This window comes from Canis lupus, chromosome 5 (assembly GCF_048164855.1).
Source record: "Canis lupus baileyi chromosome 5, mCanLup2.hap1, whole genome shotgun sequence".
Taxonomy (NCBI): domain Eukaryota; kingdom Metazoa; phylum Chordata; class Mammalia; order Carnivora; family Canidae; genus Canis; species Canis lupus.
The window spans coordinates 31,232,230-31,259,969 of NC_132842.1; the positions used below are offsets into that span (position 1 = coordinate 31,232,230).

The window sequence follows — 27,740 nt, forward strand, 5'->3', positions numbered from 1 at the left end:
TCTACTTGGTGGTCTATCCTAGTGGTGGTGGGAGTTTGCACAGAAGGTAGTTCCACTTATGTGGGGCTTTCTCTGGCTGAGAAAGACACTTGATGCACAGGCTAACAAGGCTCTACGTTAGATTGCTAAGTGCCAGGAAGAATTGAGAGGTTCCAAAAAGAGGCTGATGTGAGCTGGGACATGCTGGGAGGGCTTCCAGGGGGAGGTGAGCTGAGCTTAAATGAGACTTGAAGTCAGACTCAAGCATTCTAATGGGCAGTGTGATGACTCCATTTGAGTAGAAGACACTTGCTTCTGCCTCATATCCTTTCACGGAAGTCTTTCCCGCTGGCCGAGGGGCAGCCCCATGTCCCCTTGTCTATGACAGTGAGTGTGGACTTCAGGCAGAGGGCTTCTGTTTTCCTGTGGGAAAAGGGGAATTAATTTAAACATTCTTTTTTAAAAATTGGAAAGATATTTCAAAATTATTCATGAATTGTCATTAAAAAAATCTGTCTATATGTCTTTATAGCAGTGACAAAATCAAGCCTTATACCAGGGGACACTCCCCACTGCTCCAGCTGGGTCTGCGGGCCACTGTGTATTCCTTGTCCCTTCTGACAGCCATTCTAGATTTCAGTCGTGCTCACTCATCACTTCCTGCTCTAGGCTGCCTGCCTAACCGGGTAATCACGGGGGAGTCTAAGCATCTGGTTACCATGACCTTGGCCAGTGGTAATTGCTGAAATTGTCCGTTCACAGTCTTTACCAGGCACAGAAGCATCAAGAGCTGCCCTCGCAACTTCTCTGAATTCCAGACATACTCCTCTCTGCCTCCATTGTGGAAATGTGGAAATCCACATATAAGTGACATCATGCAGTATTTGTCTATGGACCACTCTGTCTACTTCTGATAAAACGAGATGGACAAGGTGGCAGCCATGGCATTAGTTAGGTAGAACCCTACCTATGTCACCTGGAAGAGGGTTTCCCTACTCAGAACCAGCATCATGAATCTGGCAGATCCTAAAGCTGAGCAAATGGGCAACATAAATTTCCCAAGTGGGTGACTGGGAGTGGGGATGACAGTGTGTGGCAGGTGCAGTTGGTGTCCCACTCATACGTTCCCTCTGAACACCTGGCACTTAGCCTAGCTCCCAGCTGCCAACATCTGCATCCCCTCACCTGACAGCCGGAGACTTATGCAAAGTGTCCAGAAGCAGCCCACAACAATTCACTGGCTGGAATTATCTATGAATATCCTCAGTCTGTCTCTTCTTGGGAGCCATAGATTTTACGTGAACCTGGGGTTCATAGTGGAAACTGTGATGGAGCAGCATCTACTGGCTCTCTTTCTTCTCCCACTTGCTCACACTGCTCCCAGCACACCCTTTGCCTCTCCAGTAAGTTACTTGGTTTGGGATCCTTGCCTCAGTTTCCCCATTTGGAGGAACTCACACTGATTCAGGGGGACACTTGTATTTCCAGCCCTTGGTTACTGAATCGGGTGTTAGGATTATGGTATCACATAATTGTTACTAGTTCAAAATACCATATCGCTTCTTAAATGGCAGTGTCCTTAACCGACAGTGTCATTCCTCCCAACCTGGCACTTGTAGTTGTACCATCAAGAAGCCGTCCAACGTACTGCCAGTTGCTTCTGGAAGATGCAATATCTTTGGAAAACCAATGGACTCCGTGGTCAGGTGCTGATTGTAGCATATCCTTCACTATAAAGTGGGTCCCTTGGTCAAGGCAGCAGTACACGGGATGCTGTATGGACAAACCAAACTCTCTGAGAGCCCCTGTATAGTAATGCTGGCCAAGGGACTGTGCAAAGGGACATCCATAGAAACTCATCCATAGAATGTTGTAGTCCAGTAAAGATGCATTGCTTGCTTCCCTCCTCACTGTGATGGGGTGTTTAATACAATCCCAGGGCTGGCTTGTCTCCTTGAGGAATGGTACCCTATGAACACTGGCTGTCAGTCTTTGAGGCTGCTGACAGGTCACACATTTATGAACAGCATGATTGTAAAGAGCTCTAGTGAGAAGTAGCCCATGCAGTTAGCCCACATGTAGTCTTAGTCCCTCCCAGCAGGGCTGTTCCATTCATGGGCCCATAGGATGAGGACTATAGAGCCAGGTAGAGAGGCTAAATTGCACCCAGTGGTCAACACATCTTCTCTACCTAATTACTAAGAGCTTCTCCCAAAGACACTGGTGGCCATAGAAATCCCCAGGCAGAGTTATAGGTGCTTCTGGCTAGACGTCTTTGGGTGAGTGTACATGGATATGTTGAGTGCCAAGCAGATAGAGTGACAATTGTGTCACAATAATGGACATCCTGTAGTATATTTCTCCTTTATTTCCCTCTCAATCTCCCTGAAAATGAGCCATTATTTTTCCTTTAAATCCAATTGGTACACTTGATTGGCTTTTTTTAAATCAGCTTTATTGAGATAAAATTCACAAAGTTGTAAGATATTTAAACTGCATGACACGATTATTTGGTATATGTTTACATTATGAGAATATTCACGTCAAATATTTATGCCCTCCCTTTCTTTTCTACATTTATCTTCTATCCTCTTAACAAATTTCAATTATACAGTAGTGTTATCAGGGACAGTTACCATGTTATACATGAGTTCCCCAGACTTTGTCTTATAGTGGAAACTTGGTACTAACATCTCCCCATTTCCCCAGCTCCTAGCCCGTGGCAATCACTTTTCTACTTTCTGTTTCTAGGAAATTTTTTTTTTCAGATCCCACATATAAGTGACATCATGCAGTATTTGTCTTTCTCTGTCTGACTTATCTCACTGAGCATAAATGCCCTCCAGTCTCACCCATGTTGTTGCAAGTGATAGGATTTCTTTCTTCAAAACTGAATAATATTCCATTGTGTGTATGTGTGTGAGTGTGTGTGAGTGTAAAGAAATATATAGGGGCACCTGGGTAGCCCAGTCAGGTAAGCAGCCAGCTCTTGATTTCTGCTCAGGTCATGATCTCCAGGTCCTGAGATCGAGCCCCATGTTGGGTTCCACACTCAGTGGGAAGTCTGCTTGAGATTCTCTGTTCCTCTCCCTCCGCCCCTCCCACTTCCTCTCCCTCTCTCTTTCTGTCTCTTACTTCTCTCTCAAATAAACAAATCTTATAAAAGAGAAATATATATATATATAAAGAAAATGTGAGATACAAATATAAATAAATAAATAAATAAATAAATAAATAAATAAATAAATAAATAAATAAATAAAAACATATATATCTCCATTCTCACATGGAGAATGGCTACAATGGCCTCATTTTCAATTCTGAGCCCAAAATACATGTCACCCCCTTATCCTGTCTCTGTCTTCTATAACTGTAACTATATCTACATACATCTAGTTCCTTAGAAGTTTTTTCTAGTGTCAGAAGCCTTCCTTTTGGTTACTTCCATATGATTAATTCCTTATTGAATGAGACTTGATTTTCCATGTTCCATGGTGAAGCCTGTTTCACTAACTCTTCTGAGATTGGAGGTCCTGTCTGTGCCTCCAGAGTACAGGCTTGTTACCGAGGCTTGCATCACCCACGAGGTAGCAGGATATGTGTAGAAACAGCTGGCCAACATGACATGAAGGAAGTGCATTTCTTCTCTCTGAGTCAGGTGGATTACCAGCACTTCTAATTCATATTTTGTAGGTTCCTAAGAACAAGGCTGGTGAGGCCACCAAAGTGGCTATTGATGTAGGTTTCCTTCTGTTTGATGCCGCATATGTCTATCAAAATGAGGAGGAAGTTGGTAAGGCCATCAGAGAAGATTGCTGATGGGACCGTGACGAGAGAGGACATATTCTATACCATCAAGGTGCTGTGGGTGAGTCATGAGAAGTCACTGCTAGACACGTTATTTTGCAAAAAATAAAAAAGAATGACCTTTGGTCTTGGTTTGAGTAACTTCTGTTCCTTCTCACATTGTAGGGGCCCATGATAGAAAAGTAAAGAACAGAAAAGGCTTGCTTTTGATCGAAGCCTGTGAGAGAGGTAGGAGGGCAACCCCATTCACACATGAAACATTACTAGTGATAAGCATATTTTTTATCTGTTGTACGGATCAGCTGAGTCACTAGACTGGATTCCACTCCTTTTGCTCTTCAGCAGGTTGTCACAGGACATATCCAAGTGTGGTCGACCTAGTACTCCGCAAAGGAAGCTTGACTCAGAAACACATTCTTCAAGTCAGCATTGAACTTACCAAAATTTGTAAAATGTTCTCAGGTGGAAAATGGTGCTTCCAATGTCCAGAGAGTGAGGGTCTCTACAGAATGACCCTATGAGTGTCTCCATCAGGGACATCCTATATCTAGAAAGAGGAAGAACTGTTTCCAGGCAGGATGGCAGATTCCATTCTCCTCGCCTGACACTTCCTGACTCTCCTTTGAGAGATGACTTTTCTGATCCCTGAGATGCTGGGGCTGCTCTCCTTGGTCCACTGATGTCCATTCAGTTTTCCTACCATCACTCAAATATAACTCAGTACCCGTGAAGGACCCTGATCACATCAAGTGATACATTTAGCCCCAGTGTCCCTTATTTTTAGATAACCCCAGTGGCTTGTTACTCACTTCTCAATCTTGTAAAAAAGGTGCTTAATTTTGGTCCCCAAATGTGTGAAATCACTTCTTTTGGTCACTGCAGCTTTGGGCTACTTTCCTTTGACCTGAATTGGTTCGACCAGCCCTGGAAAGATCACTGAAAGCACTTCAGATGAACTATGTGGATCTCTTCATTATCCATTTGCCGATAGCTATGAAGGTCAGCTTCTGCTTTTCTTGTTATGCCTTGTTATGGTCATCACTGCTGCTGCATCATGTTACCTCCTTCCCATTTTCTGGGTTCTGACTGAGAGGCAGGCTTGGGTTTGGCTCCATGACTTATGATTCACCTTGACACTTCTGTCCTTTCACCACTGAGATTTTTTTTTTTTATCCTCATCTCGTAGCCTGTGTAATGACTGAAATTCAATGATCTTTTTTCCTCCACCTCAAAGAGTTGAGGATAGTGCCCTATATGTCTAAATGATGTGTTCCTGTCTGTGGTCCCTTAGCGATCAGTATCCTCAAGAATGTTGAATAATTTTTTAATAGTTATAAAGATCTTTATTTAAATTCAATTAATTAACATATAATTTATTATTAGTTTCAGAGGTAGAGGTCAGTGACTCACCAGTCTTATGTAACACCCAGTGTGCATTACATCATTGCCCTCCTTAATGTCCATCACCCAGTTACCCCATTCCCTCCATCTGCCTCCCCTCCAACAACCCTCAGTTTGTTTCCTATGATTAAGGGTCTCTTATGCTTTGCCTCCCTCTCTGATTTTGTCTTGTTTTATATTTTCCTTTCTTCCCCTATGATCTTGTTTTCTTTTTTAAAGTCCACATATGACTGAAATCATATAGCATTTGTCTTTCTCTGATTGAGTTATTTTGCTTTGTATAATACTTTCTAGTTCCATCCACATTGTTGCAAATGGCAAGATTTCATTCTTTTTGATGGCTGAGTAGTATTCCATTATATGTATATACATAAACCACATTTTCTTTATCCATTCATCTGTCAATAGATATACATCAGGGCTCTTTCCATAGTTTGGCTATTGTGGACATTTCCTCTATAAACATTAGGGTGCAGTTGTCCCTCTGGACAACTACATTTGTATCTTTGGGGTAAATCCTTAGTAGTGCAATTGCTGGGTCATAGAGTAGCTCTGTTTTCAACTTTTTGAATTTTAGGATTATTTATTCCAGTTCTGTGAAAAAAGTTACAAGTTTCAGTATTATATGTCAAGATGTTGACCTATTTTTATTGATTTGGGAGGGTGGAGGTTCCCTGTGCCTCCTGGACTTGAATGACTGCTTCTTTCCTCAGATTAGGGATGTTCTCTACTAGAATTTGCTCCAATATACCTTCTGTCCCTCTGTCTCTTTCCTCTTCTTCTGAGATCCCAATTATTCTAATATTGATTCACTTTATAGTATCGTTTATCTCTCAGATTCTTCCCTCATGATCCAGTAGTTGTTTATCTCTCTTTTTCTCAGTCTCTTGGTTTTCCACCATTTTGTCTTCTATATCACTAATTCTCTCTTCTGCCTCATTTATCCTAATAGTTAGAGGCTCAATTTTTTTGTTGCATCTGAGAAATAGCCTTTTGGATTTTGACTTGATTAGATTTTAGTCTTTTGTTTCTCCAGAAAGGGATTCTCTAGGGTCTTCTATGCTTTTTTCAAGTCCTGCTGGTATCTTTTTTAAAAAAGATTTTATTTATTTACTTGAAAGATTGAAAGAGAGAGTGAGAGCACAGCAGGGTGAGTGTTAGGCAGAGAGAGAAGGAGAAGCAGGGTCCCCACTGAGCAGAGAGCTGGATGTGGGGCTTGATCCCATGACCCTGGGGTCATGACCTGAACTGAAGGCAGATGCTTAACCAACTGAGCCACCCAGGTGCTCCCCAGATAGTATCTTTATAATTGTTATTCTGAACTCTAGTTCTGACATCTTACTTATATCCATACCAATTAGGTCCCTGGCAATCAGTACTGCCTCTTGTTCTCTTTTTTGAGATACGTTTTTCCATCTTGTCATTCTTGCAGAAAGTGGTTGCTTTTCTATTTGTAGATTCACAGTCTTTCTTTTCTTAGATGTCCAGTTGAGTTCACAGGTGTTCAGAATGATTTGATGGCTATATAGCTGAATTCCTGGGACCAGACGAAACTAAGGTCTCCTACTCCTCTACCGTCTTGGACTATCTAGAATGTTAAGTTATAACTGACTGCAGAGAGGTGGTGGGAAACCCCCATCTTTAGGGGGAAAGTCTCTCCCATTTGCACCTCTCAGCCCAATCATGATGAGGTACCTTGGGATGGTCCATACTGCACCACTGGGCTTCTTTGGGCTTCACTGATCCAACCTCTCATCAGAGTGGGCAGTTACTGACCATGTCTGGTAACCTCACCATCTCTGACTTGGGTTATTGTAAACTGGAGCTGAAACACATTGCCTAATAGTGTAAGGGGTTCCTATCATCCAAACTCTGTGAAATCAATTCTAACAGTAGGAAAGTGGATTCTTAAGAGAGTTCAGGGATGTGTGTGGATAGAAAGGCGGAGAGATTCTTTGCTACAGTCTCTCAGATGACTGTTGTTCTCCTTTTCCTACATTTCTTCTCCACAGCATACACACACACTTGCGTACACACATTCACACACACACTCTGATTAGTAATCACAGCCGCTTAAAGGTCATGTGACCAAGCTCCTTAGGCACCAGAAAGGTCATTCTTTTTTTTTTTTTTTTTTTTTTCAGAAAGGTCATTCTTAAAAACGAAGAAACAAACAACTTCTTTTTCCTCCTGTTTTCCCTCTGTATTCCAGCCTGAAGAGGAGATTATGCCCAACAGTGCCAACGGGGAGGTTATTTTAGAGACAGTAGATCTGCATGACACCTGGGCAGGAAGTACGGCTACTGGACCCAAGAGGGGTGCGGGGAGGTAGAAGCCACTGGGTAGGGAGTCAAGAGACACGGGTTCGAATCCTCTAGTTGTCTGCCCTCAAGTCGTTAAACCTTGATATACCTCACTGTTCTCAGTTGTAAAGCAAGGGAGTTGAGCAGGATGGACTCAAGGTCTATTTTTAACCTAACTTCCGTGGTTCTAAGTGGGGGTTTCTTTGCTCCATGGGTCAGGTTAGGCCTGCGAACCTCATAAGGGGGATTGTCAGCAGTAAGTTCAAAAGGGGGTAGAGCTGTATCCCCACAGAGGGAGGGATGGGCAGCTGTCTGACTTAGCAGAAGGGGGGGCGCTGTAGGAGCCAAGCCTGCAATGTGTATCCCATTCCATATGCTTTTTTCAACACTGAAGGAAAGAGGAAGCAGAAAGACCTTTCCTTGGAGGAAAACCTGAGTTTCTCTTTACCTTTGACTCTGACACCATTTGTTAAAGAACAATTACAGGCCTAATAGCAAAAACAGTGCCATGAAAGAGAGTGGGGTGATGAGGGGAAACTTAAAAGCTTTTTAACATCTGTTTGTTGTCCCATTTGTGCATGTAATGGGCTCAACGAAATAAAACATGTGCAGAGCAATAACATATCTTAGGACATAGCATATGTAAGTGATAAAACTAGTTCAGTCAAATCATTATATATATTAGAAGAGATTTCCTGATTTTTTAAGTTCAGTGTCAAATGCAAGGGCCCAAGTACACTAAAAGTTTGCCACATGTTTCCCTCCCCCTCAAGCCCTGGAGAAGTGTAAAGATGCAGGTTTAACCAGGTCCATTGGGGTATCCAATTTCAACCACAAGCAGCTGGAAATGATCATGAAGAAGCCAGGGCTCAAGTCCAAGCCTGTCTGCAACCAGGTGAGCCCACAGCCCACCAGAGACCACCTTGCTTCCTGCCCTTCACACCTTCTTCCTAAATGTGCAGGACCCAAGTTACTGGCTCAAGGCTACTGCATAGGAGATTGTTCCTTTTATGAAAAGAGGAAAAGGCCAAATGAGGAACAAGTTGAGGGGAGTAGGAAGGGTATTATTTCCACTTCTCAGATGCCTGATGTCCCTTCTCAAAGATGTTAAGTGGAAGCTGATGTTGGAAGACAGCAGTGCTGGTCTGGAGCTCGGGAAGCCCGTCAGGGCTGGAGGTGCAGATTTTGGAGTCATTGCTTTATGGGTGGTAATTAAACTCACAGAAATGAGTTAGCATTCCTGAGGTAAATATCCAGTTTATTCTGGAATAGGACAAACAGGAAGAGGGCAAGAAAGTCAACAAACAATTAAGGATCAGGCAAAGAAACACTGGTTAGGAGATTGAATATGAGCTGCAAAATAGGGACAGGGAACATGGTAGAAGCCAAAGAAGAGGGTTGAAAAAGTTTGAGTGGGACATGGGTGTGTGTGTGTGTGTGTGTGTGTGTGTGTGTGTGTGTCTTGGCGAGGAGCAGCCAGTCCAAATAGAGGTGGAAAAAGCCATTGGACTTCATGATACAGGCTGCATGGGAAAGCCCACAGGAGCAGTGGTGAGGGAGACGCCTGGGAGGATGAGTGGGGTGGAGAGTGAGGAAAGGAATAAGTCATCATTAAATAATTTTTAAAAATAGCATCATATGGTACAAACTTTCAAACATTATGACATTGTGAAGTTGGATTGCCCTTTTGTAAAAGAGCTTGAAAATGAAGCAAGAAACCATTCAAATATTATACTTTTCATCTTAGCTATTTTACTTCTGGGAATCTATTTGCAGAAAATAATTTAAAATGTGTTAAAATATGTCCCTCTGTCCTTCCTTCCTTCCCTTTGTCTTCCTCCTTTTCTCCTTCTATTTGTGAAAGAAACTAAGCCCTTTTTTTTCTTTAAATTTTTCTGCACAGTTGGTTTTACTGACTGATGTGATACAGTTTGATGTGTTATTTGGTCTTTGTGCTTCCTCTAAACTGGAGGTTAGGGATGCCGGGGTGGCTTTGTGCTTCCTCTAAACTGGAGGTTAGGGATGCCGGGGTGGCTCAGGGGTTAAGCGTCTACCTTTGGCTCAGGGTGTGATCCTGGGGTCCTGGGATCAAGTTCTGCACCGGACTCCCCAAGGGAGCCTGCTTATCCTTCTGTGTCTCTGCCTCTCTGTGTCTCTTATGAATGAATAAATAAATAAAATCTTAAAAAAATAAACTGGAGGTTATATCTAAAGAGATGTGATCACATATACAGGTCATTGTGAATTCATGAGTGTGAACAGATAGAATAGGATGCTTTCCCACCCGGTGCAGTTGCTATTCTTATCCATGGTCAAATCGTCACCATTTTGATCAGCAGGAGCCTACTCATGGGAGCCCCTGTTCCTTTGGCCTGCCTCTTTGTCTTCCCCAGTGTCTTTACTCTCAGGACTGTAAGATGTTCTAGGATCAATCTGTAGCTTTTTTGTTCAGACCTAGAGTCAGCCAGCTTTCTAAGGATTCTTGGTTTCTTTTAGTAGGAAATGGCATTTAGAGGCCCCAACTTGAGCATAACAGCCTCTAATCATTTTAAACACTAATAAAAAAATAAGAAGAGAGGTGCCTGGGTGGCTCAGTCACCTAAGCATCCCACTCTTGATCTCAGCTCAGCCTCGATCTCAGGCTCATGATCTCATGAGTTCAAGCCCTGCATTGGGCTCTGTGCTGGGTGTGGACCCTACTAAGAAGAAGAAGAAAAGGAAGAAGGAGAAGGAGAAGAGGAAGGAGAAGGAGAAGGAGAGGAAGAGGAAGAGGAAGAGGAAGAAGAAGAAGAAGAAGAAGAAGAAGAAGAAGAAGAAGAAGAAGAAGAAGACGATTGTTTTATCCTTTCTGAAAATTGATAGCATCTGAAGGTATTTCAGAAGGACAGGAAAAATATTACTAATCTGAAAACACAGACTATATGTTCATAGACTATTGGATATCTCTTCAAAGGACTTTCTAAATTTACATGTTATTGGCATATGTATTTTGATCTTGGCAATTTGCATGTGGAGTGTCGCCTTTACCTCAACCAGAGCTAGCTCCTGAAGTTTTCTGCAAGTCCAAGGATACCGTTCTAGTTGCCTACAGCACCCTTGGATCCCAAAAGGGCCCAACCTGGTAATGAGAATGTCAGAGTGAACTTATGCTAGCAACTCTATGATGATGAAACACTTTCATTAACATTTTATTTTATTTTTTTAATTAATTATTTATTTATTTATGATAGTCATACAGAGAGAGAGAGAGAGAGAGGCAGAGACACAGGCAGAGGGAGAAGCAGGCTCCATGCACTGAGAGCCCGACGTGGGATTCGATCCCGGGTCCCCAGGATCGCACCCCGGGCCAAAGGCAGGCGCCAAACCGCTGCGCCACCCAGGGATCCTCATTAACATTTTAATGTGGAAAGATTCAAACATAAGAAAGTAAACACGATCCTGTAGTGAATTCCCATGTACCATCACCAAGCTTCAAAAATCACCCACAATCTTTCAATCTTGTTTCATCCATGCATTCGTCTACTCCCACCTCCACTCCGAATATCATTTATTAAGTGATTTTATGGTAAAATCTGCACAGCTTGTTGTGCATCACTCTTAGCCATATAATTCTGACGTGTGGATGTACAGTATAACCCACACCCATACCATGATACAGAACCTTGCTGTCTCCTAAGAGAGTTCTTTTGTGTTTCTTCCCAATCAATTCTTCCTCACCATCTTTCTTTTATTTTAAAGTTTTTATTTTAATTCCAGTTACTTAACATACAGTGTTACATTAATTTCGAGTGTACAATACAGTGATTCAACAATTCTATACATTACTCCGTGCTCATCACAGCAAGTGCACTCCTTAGTCCCCTTCACCTATTTTCCCCATCCCCCCACCCTCCTCTTCTCTGGTGACCATCAGTATCTTCTCTGTAGTTAAGAGTCTGTTTCTTGATTTCTCTCTCACTCTCTCTCTCTCCCCCTCTTATTTTTTCTCTTTGCTTGTTTTGTTTCTTAAATTCGACATGAATAAAATCATAAGGTATTTGTCTTTCTCTGACTGGTTTATTTCACTTAGCATAATACCTCCAGCTCCATTCATGTCATTGCAAATGGCAAGATTTCATTCTTTTTGATGGGTGAGTAATATTCCACTGTGTATATACACCACATCTTTACCCATTCAGCAGTTGTTGGACACTTGGGCTGCTTCTGCATCTTGGCTGTTGTAGATAATGTTGTTATAAATACAGGGGTGCATGTACCCTTTTGGATAAGTTCTTGTATTCTTTGGGTAAATACCCAGAAGTGTGACTGCTGGACTGTAAGCTAGTTTTATTTTTAACTTTTTGAGGAACCTCCATACTGTTTTCTTCTGTATCATCTTCCTAATTTCCCCCTTTCAACTTTGATTAGTTTGGTATGTTTCAGGACTTCATAAATAAAAGAAGTCATAGAGTACATACCCTTTGGACATAAAAGAAGTCATAGACTACATACTCTTTGGGTCCAGCTTTTTTGGCTTAGCATAGTATCTGTTGAAATGTATCCATGTTGCTTCAAGTGTCTAGCTCATTCCTATTTGCTGCTGTGTAATAGTTCATCGTATGGACACATGTACCACAAGTTGTGTCTCCATTCACCCGTTGATGGAAACATTAATTGTTTCCAGTTTGTTGTAATGATGAATGAATCACTAAGAATATACACAAAACTCTCTTTTAATCATATTGTATTGTACCTACTTCTTTCAGTTGCCTGGGGAATCTGGGGAAAAGTGACAGAACACTCTATATATTCAGTTCTACACCCTTCAGATCTGTGGGTTTTGTTTTTTATTCTTAGGGTGGAAGGGGGTAGCCCGTCTCTCTTGGAGGAACCAATTTTGAATGCCATTGCTAAGAAACACAATAGAAACCCAGGCCAAAAAAAAAAAAAAAAAGAAACCCAGGCCAAGTGGCCTTGTGCTTCCAACTGTAGCAAGAGGTGGTGGTCCTGGTCAAGAGCTTCAATGAGAGGAGAATCAAAGAGAACTTTGAGGATAGGCCCAGCAGTATTTTTTCCAAAGTAAGGAATGGGTGCTGTGTTGGGGACTAGCTCTCTTGCTTTTCAGAATGTGCCCATGTTCATTCATTCCTAGGTATCTCTCCCCATGTGCGATGGGACAGCTTGGCAGGTAGGAGAGAGAGCATGACCCAGAGCCCTAGGCTTTATGGTTTCTAGCTCTGGCTTTGCCTCTTCCTAGTTGTGTGATCCTGAATACATTTTATCTCTGTTCTCCTTATAGGAGGCCCTCCATGCAGTAAAGAACTTTTAAAACCCTGGTTCCTCTTTGTTACCTTCTCTATCTGATGAACTCCAATTTGTGTTTCAATATCAAACCCAATAGGAGGAACTGCTCTGTATGACCATCAGCACAGTTTGGCCACCATAGCACTTGGCATGGCTTTGTGGGGTTTTCCTTATTAAACTCAAATTGATGGTTTATATGTCAGTGTGCTCTCCAGACTGTGAGAACCCTAAGTGTAGTGATGCTCTCTGGGTCATCTCGTAACACTTTTTCCCCCAATAGAGCTCCTGGCTCTAGGTAGGAAGCCTGGTATAAGTTTATGGACCAAACAAATTAACTAGTGAATGAGTAGTGTTGCCATACACCCTCTCTCATATATCTTCCTATGCTTTTGATCAGCCTGTTGTCTTTAATTTACTTTATAGTGAATTTCTGAGAATTGTGAAAAACCATGGGATCCCTAGCCTGTGCTAATGACAAGGAAAATTTCGTCATGAGTTCTATATTTGCAAAAGATGATATTGTGGAGCATATTATTTATAAGGTATTTGCTTCAAAACCTTGAAGCCGGGCAGCCCCGGTGGCTCAGCGGTTTAGCACCACCTTCAGCCCAGGGCGATCCTGGAGACCCGGGGTTGAGTCCCACGTCAGGCTCCCTGCATGGAGCCTGCTTCTCCCTCTGCCTGTGTATCTACCTCTTTCTCTCTCTCCTCTCTGTGTATTCTAATGAATAAATAAATAAAATCTTAAAAAAAAAACCTCGAAGCCATAGATTTAGTTCATTCAATTTATGGAAATATCCAATAGGCAAATCTAATCTCATTGTTAAATCAGGAAAAGATCCTGTTTTATTTTTCAGTTCAACTCAATGTATTAATATATATCCCATGACAACATATCACTTCTGCAGTATATTTGTAAGATGATTGATAGATGGATGTCCAGATAATAGATAGGTAGATAGATAGATGCACCAAGTTTTCCAAAAAATTGTCCCCTGGATGAAATAATGACTTCTGCTTTAATATTTCTTACCAAAGATCTGTCTCCTTCGCTCTGAATGCCCTCTCAATTAGGTGTTATATATCTTCAAATAAAAACAAATCTGGACATAAGTAAGAGAGACTGTAGGGAGAACTCTCTGAATGTAAGTGTCTCAGAGATCAATCAGAAAGATTTTTATTTCATAGGGAAGAGTAAACATGACTAGGAAGAGAATGGTACTTGGCGTTGGGATGAGCAGGTGGTGTGACTGAACAGTTGATCAGGAGATGCCTTTTTCTCATCAACAGATTCTTGAAGAGACCTTCACAGGGGAGCTGATCTTCCTTCCAATGCTTGATTAAGCTCAAGGTTGCATCATATTGTAGGGGAAGGAAAAACCTGATTACACTTTGGTTGATTCCACAGATATTTTTGTCCAGCTGTGCCTTTGGTTGGACAAAAATAATTGTTTTCTTTTCTGTTACAAGCAGTTCAATTAAAAAGATTTGAGATTGTGAGTTATAAGCCTTTCTTTTGTGGGAGTGGATCAGAGGAGAGGGGGTGGGGAAGAAGTGTGGGAGGTGAACTCAGGCCCCTTCAGAATGTGCCCCTTCCATCTTCATTCCTGTCCCTTACTCCCACACAGCTGGGAAGAACTCAAGCTCCCAGGTAGAAGCCAGCTATATTGGGGGAGAGTTCAATCTGGTTCTATCCCTCCTTCCAGGTTTTTGACTTTGAATTGACTCCAGAAGACATGAAAGCAATTGAAGGCCTCAACAGAAATTTTCGATATTTCAAACTACTATTGTAAGTGACTTGTACGTTGTGTTTTATGGATTGTTAGTTGTTTTCTGTAGTGTGGAGGTCAGTAGAGGGACTCAGCTGCCCTAAATCAGGACTAAAGGCCTGATTTCTGTGCAGCAGTAAAATGGGGGCTTCCTGTAGACCTCAACCTGGAGGTTGACTCCAGACCTCAGCCTCTGACCCGATGGCAGTGTGAGTGGGGCCCCAGAACAGAACTGCTAACGCCTGCATCATTGGGAATTCGCTATTTTCATGCCCTAGTCCTTGGGCCTGGTGTACTTCCACTCGGGGTTGACTTATCTGTTAGACACAGAGGCACAGCGCCCTCAACGCACTGTACTTTGGGGGGGCCTATCAAAATGCTTCATCTTTAATTCTTTTTAAAATCAGGAGAAAGAATTGGGTGCTTGGTTGTCTCAGTTGGTTAAGTGTCTGTCTTTGGCTCAGGTCATGATCCTAGGATCATGGGATCAAGTCCCTTTTAGGGCTCTCTGCTCAGCATTGAGTCTGTTTCTCTCTCTCCTACCCCTCCTCTCTGCTCACGTTCTCCCTCTCTCTCTCTCTCTCTCTCTCAAATAAATAAAATCTTTAATAAAAATCAGAAGAAAAATAATCTCATTAATAATGATTATATAATAATCAGTGCAGCCTGGATTCTATTTATTTTTATCCTAATATAATTGTAAATGTAATGTTAATATTTTTATGGAGGAGCATGACCTAGGAAGGCAAATGTGTTTTTTTCCTTAGTGGGTAATCCTTCCCCTATTTCTTTCAGATCCATTTGTTTCAAATACATCTTTTCATTGACCTTTTCTTAGCTATGTAATGCCACTGAACTGATTATAAATGGGTCATGAAATTAATTGACCTTCAAGTTGGTGACAGATGTGTCCCCAGTCATATACAGATAAGATCCTTTGGATTTCTCCGGTCTCTGAGTCAAGACATACTCTCGGGTGGCCTTTGTCCATCAGGAGGTGTCCCCTGGGGAGCCCCTGCCTCCTTTGACTACGACTTATTCACATTCCAGTTGTTCAATTACTGCAGGAGGGTCTCAGGATCCAGGAGAAGGAAGACTAGTCAAATTGGGAGGGTTCGCAAGGTTAGAGACAAAGGGAATAAGATTTTAGTTATTTTAGTTATAGAATAAGAATTTAGTTTTCAAAGAAAGATCATCAGTAATACTCATTACTGAACAGCAAGTATTCTCTTAAATTATAAATTAAGAAGTCTGATCACTTTTTGCAGGTATGGTTATTTAGGGGTGCATCTTACCTCCTCAACAGACTGGCAGTTCCTTAATAGAGGGACCATATGTTGTTGAGGGAGCTCTTTATATATTTGCTGAATGCATGTACGAAAAAAAAAACAGCAAAATCCTGTGACTGTTCTCACCATATACGGGCCGGTTCCCCCTGGGGATGAAGTGACTACAGTATTCGCACCCCAGTACTCACCCCCTCTTGTAAACTGCCACCTAGGTCAGGCCCTGTGTCACTCTGGTGTTTGTGTTACACGTGCGTGGGGGTTTGCATGTGGCTTGGGAGCCTCAGTGCTCATGTGCCTGGGGCAGAACCAGGGGGATGTGGCTGTGGATTTGGAGGTGTTAGCCTAGCCTGCCAGCAGCCCCAAAGAAACCTTCTGGGACAGTGGGGGGCAAAAGCGGCAAGCTCATGTCCCTCCTTCTCTTGTAGTGCTGCCGATCATTCTCATTACCCATTTTCTGGAGAATACTGACCATGAGCTATCACCATTCGCTCTACCAGAGTTTCTCATTTCCAGGGCTCGGAGAGGACTTCTGTGAGTGGTGGAGGGGATTAAAAGCAGTCTGTGAAAAAAGACAGAAAGAAAGAAAGAAAGAAAGAAAGAAAGAAAGAAAGAAAGAAAGAAAGAAAGAAAGAAAGAAAGAAAGAAAAAAGAAAGAAAGAAAGAAACCTGTGGTTTCAGGCTGCTTTGCCTTTCTTTCTTAAAAAAAAAAAAAAAAAAAAAAAGAAAAAAGAAAGAAATAATAAAGACTTCAAAATAAACATGTTGGTTTTTCCTGATAATCAAAATAATACATAAAAATTACGGAAACATTGGGAAATAAAGACAAAGGATAGAGAACACAGTTAACCCATAATTAGCTCATTTAAAAAAAAAACGTTAAAAAATAAAAATACTTAACTTTTGGTGCGTTTTCCTTCTTGATTTTCCTATACATATGTGTATGTGTTTGTTTACAAAATTGAAATAATCTTCATCATACAGTCTTGTATAAATGTTGTTGGTTAGCCTCAGTCCTTTTCCAAGTCATTAAAATAAGATTAAAAAGTTCTGGTGTTATATTTGGCTTGTGGTAAAGCAATGCATCTCAGGGATTTATTTAGTTTCTCAATCATCTGCGTGTATTTTGGCAGTGTGATTAGTTCTTGTGTATTTTACCATTCATCCATTTATCCATGCAGCACACCTTTATGGACATCCTTTATGTGCCAGACATTGTTTTATCAATAAATAAAACAGATGAGAATGAAATTAAAATGAGAAATGTCTCGAGTTTGTAGTCCAGCAGAAGAAGAATTCCATGAAGGAAATAACGCATATTTAGTTGTTAGAAATGGATAAATGGGGGATAATTCTGCAGTCTTTCACCTCTCTGGACTCCTCAGAAGCAGAGGCAGTGGCGACCCTTCATTCCACACTATTGTTTTTTCAAGAAGTTCATACAGCAAATAGCCTTGGAATATAGATTGTGGCCCCCGCCAGAGACATGGAAGGCTGTTTACTGCTTCATAATACAAAGAAAATATCTCCCTCCAGAGAAAAGGCAGGGGTGCTTACTGCCTACTGATCCAGGTTCCCTAGACTCAAGATTTTTCTCTCCTAACTCAACCCACTGTGTGTTTAGGTCTCACCTGGTCCCCTTCATTCCACCCGATGGAGATGGGGGTTCAAGGAAACTAGCACAGCAAACCTTATGGTCGTACACTTTTTTTTGCAATATATACATATGTCAAATCATCATATCATAAGCCTCATGCTTACACAATGTTATATGTCAACTTATATATCAACAAAGCTAGAAAAGACGCTGCTACTTTAGCTTTAGCTTTTACTGTGAGTAATAAGCTGTCCTTCTATTGGCATCCATGAAACCAGGACAAGCTAATTTGTTAGCTTGCAAATCCATCCTTGATGATTCTTGATGGTGATTTGAAGAAAACTGAGGCAAAGAAGGAGAATTGGTAGTGGTGAAGAGGGGGAGCATTTAGTGCTCTTAAAACATGGTTAGGAAAGATTCCACTGAGAAGGCGACTTTTGAGCAAAAATTAAGGCAAGACAGTGAGCTTGGTGAGTATGTGGGAGAGTATTCCTGGACATGGACCAGAAAAGGCCAAGGGCAAGAAGAAAGAGCGTTCCTACAATATTTAGGCGACAACAAGTGGGCTACTGTGTGTAGTTGGGTGACCAAAGGAGATAGGTGTAGAAGATGAGGTCCGGACAGCCAACAGAGAGCGGGTATGTCATCCAGGCTTTCAAAGGACTTTGGTTCTGAGAGAAATGGAAAAAGATACTGAGTTCTGAGCAGAGAAGCTACTTGGGTGACATGTTTTAACAGGATTACCTGGGTGTTCATGTAGAGGAGGAAGAGGAACCTCTTTCAGGGTTCCATGTAGACATGAAGATAAGAGATAATGTTGGCTTAGACCATAACGTGAGCAGTAAATGTGGTCAGAAGTTGTTAGAATATGGATATATTTGATGGGTTGAGTCAACAAGGCTACCTACCATATTGGATGTATGGTGAAGGGAAAGGAAAGAGTCAGAGTTGATTCCAGACATTTTTGGTTTAGGAATTGGGAGGAAGGAGTGGATATCTTCTCAGAGCAAGACAATGTGGGAGGGGGGGTGGTCAGCAGCTTCCCATTTCCCAGAGCAGTGTCTTTCTGACCTTTGAGTTGCTTCTTCCCACCCATGCCTCTCTGCCAAGTTCAGGGACACAGCTTTTGGTCACCCAGAATGCAACAGCACCCAGTCCCACTTTAGAGAATTCATTAAGGAAAACAGGTCGCTTCTTGGGACAAATACTACTGGCAACATGACTTTATTTATTTTTTGAACCATGTCAATATACTCTTTGCTGGGCAAGTATTTGCTGTTCTCTGTACACTGACAATTCTAGGGAGTGAGTGAGGAGAAACCAAAAGCAATTATTTACCTGTGGCACACCTGTGGCACTTGTTTATGACTCCCGGAGGCCCTTGGCATCTCCTTCTTTCATTTCTGTGTTCCCACTTCCTCTCTTCTCCCTTCCTCACGCTTTTCTCTTAGCCCCCTCCTACGGAACGAGGAGAACCTCGAGTCTCTTGACAGTTCTCTCGTTCAGCCTGATTGTATACAACTGGGGAGAGTTGGAATCCCCATGGATTCCTTTAACCCAGGCTGGTCAAACAATCATCCCTATGGACTGGCCAGTTTCTCAGGGAGCCTGGGAGGCTGGAGGGCTCTGGCTGGCAGCCCCTGGACTAACCAGGGAATGTCCAGCCTGGGCCCTCTGTGATACAGCCCCCTCCCAAGTCTCATGTGTTCTCTTTCAGGGCCTTGTAGTCCAGGACACTGAACTTACTTCTTTATCTTCAATAAAGCTGTAGCCACAAGTCTTACCTCTCCTATTCTATTAGAAAAAATTCCACCTAATACTATTCCAAGTCTTGCCAGTAGTTCATTGATACTCATTATTTACAAGGCAACCCTAAAATAGCCTCCCATTTAGTGATAAATGTGATAACATCTGGAAAGAAGCTCGCCTAATGGCACATCGTGACACTCAGATGTCTGCAAATACTCTTGATAATATTTTATTAATGTCATAATACTCATGCATATAGACAAAGGTAAGAAAATAATGCAGAGAGAGAGGTGATCAGTCAGTAATTCTTACAAAAAAGTAGATATTTCAATAATAATCATTTTTCGATCCCATTTTATTCTGGGTTGCTACTCTGTATAGAGGTCTCCTCACTTTAGAGTAAGCACCTGGGAGATGGGACCTGATTTTTATGCGACATTCTTCCCATCTCTGCTATGTTGCATATGGTGGGCAGTTGGCAAATAATTCATGAATTTTATAAATGGGAAATGAACTTGCTGCTGGGAGCCCGTATCACTCTGAAGTATGTGCTCGTGCTGAGCAGGTGGCTGGAGGTGACCAGTTCAAAACAAGCCAGAATCAGCCGTTTCTTCCACTGAGTATTTGAAATCACCAGGGATGGACTCTGCATTGCTTTCCTGACAGGTGTAGCGAGGGCGAGGAGTGCACTGAAATAGCTGACCCTGCGTGACCTGTGTATTCAGATCTGGGCAGGGAATATGATTGGAAGAGTTCAATTATTATCTTTTAAAAACCACATTTAGGGGCACCTGGGGGGCTCAGTTAGTTAAGCGTCTGCCTCCCGCTCAGACCATGACTCTGGGGTCCTGGGATCGAGCCCCGCATTGGGCTCCCTGCTCGGCAGGGAGTCTGCTTGTCCCTCTCCCCCCTTCCCCTCTGCTCCTTCTCTCTCTCTTCCTCTCTCTTTCACTCTGTCAAGTGAACAAAGAAAATCTTTAAAAATAGATAAAAACCACATTTATTATAAAGTCATGTTTGTGGAAGAAAGAAAGGCAGACTTCACAACCAGCCAGGTGATACAATTTTTAACTTCTTCTTTTCTTGAGATTTTATTTGTTTATTTGAGAGAGAGAAAGAAAGAGTCATTGAACCAATATTACACATCGTCCTTTCCCTTTTGGGTGCTGCTGGCCACCATAACCTCAACAGCTGACGAATATTAACACGGAGGCCTTTGGCTTCTGGAGGGTGGCAAGCAGTGTGGCAACGTCTCAGATGTTGGTGACTAGACACAGCAGCGTGGGGTCAGTCCAGGCTGCGGAGTGCAAGGTCAGTCAGAGCAAAATCCAGAGGTCAGGAGGGGACGGTGCTAAACCTTTGTCACTTTCAGGAAATATTAAATAATTGTTTTCCCTAAAGCCTCTTACCTCTTCCAACCGCTGTCTTGTGTGTTTGGTTTCCTTCTAACTCAATAGAGCGCCGAACTGGTTTGCCCAGAGTTTGGGTTTGGGGTGGGGAAGAAGGGATAAGATGGCACAGCTTCACTGATGGCCTGGGCATGGGGTGGGTAGTTTTCAGCCTCCAGGAAATAGCAGTTCCCAGGGATTTATCAGTGTCTCTGGGGCCCTTCCAGGAACAGGGAGATGTATGGTGTTCAGTCTGGACAAGGAAGCACTCTGAGAGGATGGCCAGCAGCCCATGGGCTCCTTCCAGCAGTCTGCAGAGGAGAGGGAAGGAGGTACTTACCATGGCCCCAGTAGCCTCGGATGCAGGAGGGGAACCAGCCCCAAAGGATGCTTAGGACTCTGCTGGCTGAGGAGGCAGCGGAGCACACATCTGCTTGGGAAATGGTGGCAAATGCCTCTTTTGATACTTCTGTCCTGCAGGAAAAGGGGAAATTTCCACAGTCTTTTACCAAAGAACCAGAGCTGAGAGTCAGGGATAGACTATTATGTGTGTCCAGGTCATAGCAGGACCTTGCTGGGGGTCACTGGGCAGCAAGTCAAGAAAACCACTCACCGGCCAAGTTGCCCTTGCGAAGGAGTAAACATTTAACTCAGTGCATTCTAAATATCTAACAGACTTTATTAAACAACTCATGAATCAGGAAGCACCCCATTTAGCAAATAGAAAGGAGCTCCATCCAGCTGCAGGAAAGCAAGAGTTTTTAAATGTAGGGAGGGAGCAGAAAAAAGGAAATTATTAGCAAAGAATCCATTGTTTAAGGCAAGGTCACCCTCCTAAGGGGAATGGAAGGGTCTATCAGTAGGTCTCCTAGTGAGTGACCAGGAAATTCTCGTGCTGACCAGCTAAAGATTACATTCCTGAGAGGTCGAAGCTGCAATTGGGTTAGGTAGTAAGTCTTGGTTTAGTGACTAGGTAATCCCTGTGATGCCCTGTGGTTTTAATACCTCACATTAATTCCACATTTCTCTAATTTTCTTAAGTCCAAAAAATATTAATTTGATATACTTGACCCCTTGAAACACCTCAAACATGAAATAAGGCACACTCACAAATACAAAACACAAACTATTCATGAGCCATTAAATATTTTCTATAAAGCCAACATTAACATGGCTAATCCATTTGTAAACTCCAATTCTCCTGAATTTCAAAACACCATTGGAAAATATATGCACGCAAAAGAGCACACCGCTTACACCTACGTTAACTTCTAGGAACATCTTTTACAAAAAATATACATTTGCTATCTATAAGTTTTAGGAATACCAACTTCATCATGCCATCCGAAGGAACCAGATTTTTTATGGCGGACCACTTTGTTAAAATTTGAGACAGTCAAGGACCCGACAGGGACAATGAAGGAATTTTGAGACTTATAGCTGTTCAGGACCCGGGTGTACTTTTCAATACCGATACCTAACCTGCTGCTTCATCTCATGACCACATTGACCTGTCATAACCGCTGGGTTTTCCAAAGCTGCGCTCTTCACCTGAGACCTAACCAACAAGCTGTTGCAACCCACAGTCTTTCCTAAAATGACTTACCCTTTTAAATTAAAGGAGGCTATATAGGTTCCATATAGGTTCTCAGATGTTGGGCTATGGCATAACCTTATGTTTTTAAGACACCGAACATAAATATTGGGATCGAATTCTCTACGTGGACTGAGATTGTATCTCTCTTATTTTTTATAATGTCTCATTGGACATTTTTTTTAGTCAGTTTATTGAAATCCATCTTAAAAAGTTGCTCCCTTGGGAAGATCACTGTACATGAAGGCAGCCAGGTGAACTCCCTAGGCCTGCTTCAGGCAGTAAAAAGATAAGGAGAAGACGCAAGGAGTAAAAAAAAAAGTACATTGTCTAACAAGGTCAGAGCTGTCCACAGGGGAGGGCCAAATTTTAAAAAGATAGAAAAACCCGGACTTCTGGTCTCTGGTCTCACAGGTTACAAACTTGCAAGTCATCCCTCCCGTCCTCATAACAAGCAAAAAGATAAACTAAAATTCAATAGCTCTTAGATCTGTCAGAAATTGAAGTTATGGGGCAAATGGAAGACCACAAAACTGGAGAGACAGACAGGTGTAGAGAATCATGACATACCAGAGGCAGGAGAATATGCCAGAGGCATACCACAGTCAGTGGACTGACATTACTGAATGCTGAAGCTTACTAGAAGCAATCAAGACAGTATGGTAGTGGTGAGAGCATGGACAAATCCATCAGTGGGACAGAGCAGACCCACACAAATACAGTCAACTGGTCTTTGACGAAAGAGCAAAAGAGCAAAGACAATCCAATGGAGAAAGAATCATCATCTTTTCAACAAATCCACATGTAAAAGAATGAATCTAGACTCAGACCTTACACGTTTCACAAAATTTAACTCCAGATGGATTGTAGACCTAAACGTAAGAAGTAAAACTATATAACCCTAGATGACTGTGGGCACAGCAATCACTTTGTAGACACAATGCCAAGTGCATAATCCATGTAAGAAAAAAAGTTAATGTTAGCCTTCATTAAAATAAAATTTTTAAAAAATCTGCTCTGTGAAAGGCATAGTAAGGAGAATGAGATGCCACAGACAGAGAAAATATTTGCAAAACATATCTAATAAAGGATCAGTACCCAAGTATGCAAAGCACTCTTAAACTCAATTGTAAACAAACAACCCAATTTTAAAATGGGCAAAAGACCTGAACAGACACTTAACAAAAGAAGATATGCAGATAAGTTCATAAAAAATCGCTCAACCGCATTTGTCGTTATAAAATTGCGAATTTTTTTAAAAAACGAGATACCACTACCTGCCTATTAGAATGGCCAAAATCTGGAACACTGACAACAGCAAATGCTGGCGAGGACGTGGAGCGGCAGGAAGGCTCATTCCCTGCTGGTGGGAACGCAGAACGGTGTGGCTGCTTTGGAAGACACTTTGGCAGTTTCTTAGAAAACTAAATATACTCTTAGCATATAATCCAGCAATTTACTCCTCGACATTTACCCAGATAAATTGAAAACTCAGGTCCACACAGAAAACTTCACACGGATATTTGTAGCAGCTTTTCCTAATTGCCAAAATATGTAGGGAGGATCTGGATGCATAATTATATTCATACAGTAGAGTCTTATTCAGCAATAAGAAGAGAGCAAGTATCAGGACATGAAAAGAAGCCTAAATGCATATTCCTAGGCCAAAAAAAAAGCCAGTCTTATAAGGCAACATGCTTTATAATTCTGAGTGTATGACACTCTGGAAAGGATAAAACTATTAAGACAGTAAAAGGACCAATGGTTGCCAGGAATTTGGAGGAAGAGAGAAAGGAGAGGATGATGGGTGGAGCACCGAGAGTTTTCTGGCAGTGAAATTAGTCTGTGTGATGTATGCAGTCATGGTGTAGACATGTCTGTATGCAGTTTTCAATATTCACAGAGCTCCACAACCACAGAGCGAACCCTAACACGAACTTTGGACCTTAGTTACTAATAATATATCAGTATTGGCTCATCAATTGTAACAAATATCCCACAGTAACGCAAGATGCTAATAATAGGGTACACTCGGGGGATGGAGATTGGAACGCTCTGTATTTTATGAGCATTTTTCCTGCAAATCTAAAACTACTCTAAAAAATATTGTCTATTAATCTTTAAAAAATGCGTGGTCCAAATCTTAGTCCTTCCCACAGTTTATGCCCATTAATTAAGACACTTCTTGAGCATTTGAAGATTTTATTTCATTTTATTTTTATTTTACTTTACTTTACTTTTATTTATTTATTTTATATTTTCTTTATCTTAGAAAAGGGGAAAAGCACAAAGAGCACGGAGCCGGGCTCTGCAGGCAGCTGGCAGGGGCCGTGCCACAGGCGCCACCCAGCACCACCCAGCACCACCCCTGGGTGCGTCTGGGAGCTGGGTCCGGCTGGGGCCTCCGCACCTCCCTTAGCAAGCGGTGGCAGGGGTGGCTTTTTGCGTCTGGGATGCTCCCCACTTGTAAAGGTAATTAGCATAAGTTAATGTGAATCGTTCCTTCACTTGGGGCCCTCAGGAAAGGCTTTGGGGGAAGCCTCTGCTTTCCGGAGAGGGAACCCGTATTGGCATTTTTAATTAATTAATTAATTAATTAATTAATTATTTTTTATTGGTGTTCAATTTGCCAACATATAGAATAACACCCAGTGCTCATCCCATCAAGTGCCCCCCTCAGTGCCCGTCGCCCAGTCACCCCCACCCCCCGCCCACCTTCCTTTCCACCACCCCTAGTTCGTTTCCCAGAGTAAGGAGTCTCTTCTCGTGTTCTGTCTCCCACTCATTTTTTCTCCTTTCCCCTTTATTCCCTTTCACTATTTTTTATATTCCCCAAATGAATGAGACCATACAATGTTTGTCCTTCTCCGATTGACTTACTTCACTCAGCATAATCCCCTCCAGTTCCATCCACGTTGAAGCAAATGGTGGGTATTTGTCGTTTCTAATGGCTGAAGAATATTGGCATTTTTAAAGATTTTATTTGTTTGTCAGAGAGAGCGAGAGCAAGAAGGGAGGAGAAGGAGAAGCAGGCTCCCTGCTGAGCAGGGGCCCCGACTTGGGACTTGATCCCAGGACCTGGGACCTTTGCGTTTAATGATTAAGCCACATTGTAAAGCATTGGGCCTCCAAAGCATGGGGCAAGATGGGGGGGCTGCTTCTGCTGAAACCAGGCCAGTTAAAAAAGATTTCTTTTTTTTTAATTTTTATTTTTTTAAAGATTTTATTTACTCATGGGAGACACAGAGAGAGAGGCAGAGACACAGGCAGAGGGAGAAGCAGGCTCCTTGCAGGGAGCCCGACGTGGGACTTGATCCCGGGACCTCAGCATCAGGCCCTGGGCCGAAGGGGGACGCTCAACCACTGGGCCACCCGGGCTGCCCAGGCCAGTCCAGATCGTGTCACTGAGGCTTCCTCTGGAGGCTCTCAGTCCCACAGGGAGGAGGGAGCCCCCAGGCTGCTCCTCATGGAGCATCTCGTGTTCCTCCGGGGTCACCTTCATGTTTCCTCAGAACCCATGGAGACATTTACGTCCTCTCCCAAGTTTTTATTTTGAAAGATTTCAAACTCACCAAAAAATTGAAAGCACAGGGGACGCCTGGGTGGCTCAGCGGTTGAACATCTACCTTCTGCCCAGGGTGTGACCCTCAGGGGTCCCAGGTTTGAGTCCCGTATCGGGCTCCCTGCATGGAGCCTGCTTCTCCCTCTGCCTGTGTCTCTGCCTCTCTCTCTCTCTCTCTCTCTCTCTGTGTCTCTTATGAATAAATAAATCCAATCTTTAAAAAAAAATTTGAAAGCACAGTATAATGAGCACGCACATGCTCTTCCCCGTGATTCACCTGTTAATATTTTGCTACATTTTCTTTCTCTCTCTATTTTCTCTTCCTGTGAAAACTCATGAAACTAAGTCGGGAGCAGCGCAGTTGAACATGATGTCCCCAGAGCAGGGACATCTCCGTCACCAGGCGGCCAGCCCGCATTCCCACGTCTCCAGCTGCCCCAAAAGTGCCCGCCTCCGTTTGGCTCCCCCCCTCCAACCCCCAAGACTAGGATGAAAGGTGTCAAGCGAAAGTGGTATCTTCCAGAGGTGAGAGGAAAACCCCAGACGAGGGGTGAGGAGGGGAGGGAGGGAGGGGAGGGCCCCCTGAGAATGCGGCCCCACTGGGAGCTCTGGGAATCCTTTAGGGCCTCTAGCCCCCGAGCCCTTGCAGAAGGTGGGCGGCTGGGCCAACGATGCAGCGCCGTCTACCTGCGTTTTGGGGCTGCTCGCAGGCGGCCTTAATGTCCTGGCACCGCCGACCCGTGGCCCCCAGCTGAGGTGCCCGGGGACAGAGAGCCCGGGCAGAGGGACACAGGACCCGCTCCCTGCTGTCCCTGCTCCACAACCTCTGCTGAAGCCCCTCTTGGGAAATAGAAGCCACTTCCCCAGGGCCAACGGCAGACCCGGCGGACCCGGGGCCCACTAAGACAGGGGGTGATCAGCCCTGGAAATGAGCCCCCTGGCCACCCGCAGGCCACCTGGAGGCCCATCCTGCGCACGGCCCACAGGAGCGTGGCGTCAGGTGCACCTGTCAGCGGCGGCTCGAGTCCGGCTGGGGTCTGGGCACCGGCTCACGGCCCCGGGCCCGGGGAGTGGTCGCAGCTCCAGCCTGAAGGCCGCACCAGGACAGGTGGGCGTCCCGAAGCCCGAGATGCCTCGAGGGCCTCCTCAGTTTTTCCAGCCCAGGGTGCAGTGGGGGCCGCAGCCGAGGCTGGATGGGGCCAATCCCCGGGGCCCGGGCGCTCCTACCTGCCTGAGGAACCAGGTGACCCAGGCCCCGGTGCCCTTCCAGGAAGCACCTGCGCAGCCAGACTAGGGCCGGACACCCAGAGGTGTTCCCCGGGGCTCCGAGCCCAGGTCCCGAGCCCAGCTGCCCGACAGGTTTTACCCTTCTGGAGCCCCAGGTGAGGAAGTGCCCTCACCGGGGCGGGTAGCTGCTCGGGAAGGCTGTCCCCGGAGATGCTGTCGCCCAGCCCAGGACTCACCCCCGGGGATACAGCATCTCAGGTCCTTGGACACCCTCCCCTGGGTCTCCTGCGGGGCCACCAGCCTCCCACAGAGCACGGCCCTTGTGGCCTGGACTCCGTTTCTTGGCCCTGGGGGCTGCTTGGTGAGGAGTCCAGGACACCTGCTGGGCTGCGACCCGCCCACACGCAGGTTTACTCTCTTTCAGCTGGAGTCAAGGATTACAAAACGCTCCGGAAACAGAGGAGCCCCCAGCATCCCTGCCCGGCCTCCCTGGCTCCCCAGGGGCCGTGCCCCCCCTCTGCACACTCCGGGAAACTGGGGCACTTCCCTTAGCCCCGAAGCTGAGCAGCACAGGCCGCCCATGAACGCCCGCCCCTCTCGCTGGAGGACAGCTTTCCACCAAGGGGCCCCCCTAATGTCCTCCCTGCCCCTCAACCTCAGGGAGGGCCCAACCCCTTCCCTCCAGGGCTGCAGGAGGCCTGTCCCATAGGCTCACCGGCCCCCTTAGCACCCCGCGGGGCCTTCCCTAACCCACGCACTCCGGCCTAGGCCTAGAACACTCACCCCAGAGCCAGG

The 27,740-nt window shown here is 44.0% G+C and overlaps 1 protein-coding gene, 1 long non-coding RNA gene and 1 pseudogene across 4 annotated transcripts in view; 2 read left to right on the forward strand and 1 right to left on the reverse strand.

The window, feature by feature from the left end:
• Positions 1–16,415, forward strand: part of LOC140633434 (aldo-keto reductase family 1 member C15-like) — a 67,987-nt pseudogene extending 51,572 nt beyond the window's left edge.
• Positions 16,416–18,709: 2,294 nt separating this feature from the next.
• LOC140633435 (uncharacterized) lies at positions 18,710–25,722 on the reverse strand. 2 transcript variants are annotated; one of them, XR_012031045.1, is made up of 4 exons: positions 25,037–25,722; positions 20,903–21,036; positions 20,584–20,782; positions 19,914–20,471 (listed from the first exon to the last, which is right to left on the reverse strand). It is a non-coding gene; the product is annotated as an uncharacterized lncRNA (long non-coding RNA). The 2 variants fall into 2 exon arrangements; XR_012031046.1 differs by lacking the exons at positions 19,914–20,471; positions 20,584–20,782 and adding an exon at positions 18,710–19,901 and having other exon boundaries at positions 25,037–25,718.
• A 308-nt stretch (positions 25,723–26,030) lies between these two features.
• The window catches only part of LOC140633436 (estradiol 17 beta-dehydrogenase 5-like), a 29,943-nt gene continuing 28,233 nt past the window's right edge, over positions 26,031–27,740 (forward strand). The window contains exons 1-2 of one of the 2 annotated variants that reach the window (XM_072825937.1): positions 26,031–26,243; positions 26,670–26,826. The gene's annotated coding sequence lies outside the window, so the exon portion shown is untranslated. The remainder of the gene's footprint in view (positions 26,244–26,669; positions 26,827–27,740) is intronic. The other variant, XM_072825936.1, reaches the window with a different exon arrangement.